The 2,500-nt window shown below is 41.1% G+C and overlaps 1 protein-coding gene across 1 annotated transcript in view; it reads right to left on the bottom strand.

The window, feature by feature from the left end:
- Positions 1-2,500, bottom strand: part of col16a1 (collagen, type XVI, alpha 1) — a 127,087-nt gene that overhangs the window by 97,980 nt on the left and 26,607 nt on the right.

Here is a 2,500-nt window from a genome sequence, read left to right as displayed (position 1 = left end):
AAACTGACTCTGCCTGACAAGGAGTAAACAACTCTGCGACTGCTGGAGCCAAATATAGTCTGTGTGGCAGCACATACACATCTCCACAAATCCAAATATTAATATCTAATTAAAAGTAATTAATTCAGCAGATAAGTCATTGGAGGAGGGCATGTTGTGGAATGGAAGCTGCAAAGCACAACAAAGCTCTTTGAGTGAGTGCAGCGCAGGGATGGGAGAGATCCCAACGGCAGGGCTTGACATAAGCCAATATTAGTCTGATTACTGAGCAGAATTACAAACCAATTAAAATTCAACATTTTACTCTAACAGAGATTACATTAGGATCACATTGCAACACTAAATATGTTGATGGATATTTGCTAAACCAATAAGTTTTTTTTTTCTCTCACTTGAAATGCAGACTTCCAACTGAAAATGTATGATTTACCGGAGTACCATACAGTAATCCATGATTACTTCTATTCTATTCGCTCACTTCTAATCTATTATATTCTGTCGCACTAGATTTTTAGAATATGTTTTGGGCGATCTGATTACAAGTGGTCAGCCAGGACACATCACCATTCAAACATGTGTCCAAGGTGTACAAACACATTTGACCACTTCTGCTTCGATTCCATTAGCACCAATGTCACATTCGTTATAAGAGATGCATCAAACACATTATCATTTACAATGCAAAAGATATGCGTGTCCCTTTGGGGACAGCTACTGGTTAGGGCTTTGGGCTTGTAACTGAAGGGTTGCCGGTTTGATCCCCGACCAGTAGGAAAAATGTGGGTGGGGGAAGTGGTTGAGCACTGCTCTCCCATGCCCCACATCCACGGCTGAAGTGCCCTTGAGCAAGGCACCTAACCCCTCACTGCTCCCCGAGAGCCGCTGTAGCAGGCAGCTCACTGCATCGGGATTAGTGTGTGCTTCACCTCACTGTGTGTTCACTGTGTGCTGTGTATGTTTCACAATTCACGGAATGGGATAAATGCAGAGACCAAATTTCCCTCACGGGATCAAAAGAGTATATATACTTATACTTACTTATACTGACCTCCTGAGCCAGTGGTTTGAGAAACTGTTATTTAGAACTGACCACTTGTGACTAGTGTTGCACGGTGTATCGATACTAAAAAGGTATCATGATGCCTTCATGCAAAAAACGATACGATTTCCGACGTTTTTAGAATCGATACTTTATTAAAATAATAATGTTCTGTGTCCGTGTGAACTGCTGCTCTCACTGCTCCTTGCACGCATCTAGGCAAGTGGGCATGTCCAGCAGGCAGCTCTGAGTGAGTGAGTGCGCAGGCAACGTCAACATAATTCTTTGCCGACAGTCCTCGGCCTTGTGGATAAAACAAAAGGTGAAATCTGGAACTATTTCAGATACATCGCGAATATTGAAGGCAAGCCATCAGGTACACAGAGGCCCGTTCGTAAAATATGTTTCAAAGTCATTTAAAAGCAGTAGGCTACGCATGGAACTTGGCTAAACACCAAGACATATCCCAACATTTTTAAAGAGTTCAAAGAACGACAGGTTAACGAATATGCTATAGAAAACACGACTACATGGTTAGTGCCAAGTTCTTCTCTTCTGTTTTAGTCTAGCCTAAGTGAAACGAGTATGGTTTTCTGGGATAAAGTTTAACCTTCCTTCATCAATTAATTTTGACGAGACATAACGAGCTGTAATCATTTTGACGAGACGTAACGAGCTGTAATCATAGGGTGCTAACGTGATGAAAGCGCAATGTTCACGGTAGGCCTACTACTGGTCATATTTGTCATGGCATGTAGACTGCAATTTGTTCAATAATTATTGCCCAGATGTAGGATAGGCTACCCGAAATGCGCTAATTAAAGCACACAGCATATAATACCACCAAAGCGTGTTGAGTCCTAATAATAATTGCGGCTTATTGTTACGTGGTAGCAAATCATGTTATCAAAGAAATAGAAGTCATGTAGGAATGCGCACAGATATATTGCAACAGGTAATGGTGTAGGCCTATCTGACGAAGACCTGAGTGGTGGTAACGTCGTACTTGTACACTGGGCGCAAAGAAGACTATCCTCACATTTTTCCCTTTGCAACTGTCAAAGAAATCCCATGATCACGGGAAGGCCTAGGGTAGCCTATACTGTACATAAGATGGCCTAAAGATTAGGCCCCTCTGCATAGCATTCAGTGCAGTAATACAGCATGCAGTAATTTCAAAACTGACCTTGATCTAGCCTAGTTTGGCTATTTAAAGCTACTTTATTGCCAAAACACAACACAATGTAAATGAACTATAACAATCAATAAAGGACTTAATCACACAAAGTAGGCCTACTATTTTACTGACTATAAAAAATAATAATTATGTAGGAAGTTTAGAACCCGGAATTGATCTGCACACTACAAAAGTGCACCGAATTCAACACAAATGACTCAATACACTTGGAGGAGGTATGAGTCCTTTCTTTTTCAGATATCTTAGGATTTCGCCGTAGTAGT

The sequence above is a fragment of the Alosa alosa genome, chromosome 20, assembly GCF_017589495.1.
Source record: "Alosa alosa isolate M-15738 ecotype Scorff River chromosome 20, AALO_Geno_1.1, whole genome shotgun sequence".
Lineage (NCBI taxonomy): Eukaryota > Metazoa > Chordata > Actinopteri > Clupeiformes > Clupeidae > Alosa > Alosa alosa.
This window is presented reverse-complemented; position numbering and strand designations above follow the sequence as displayed.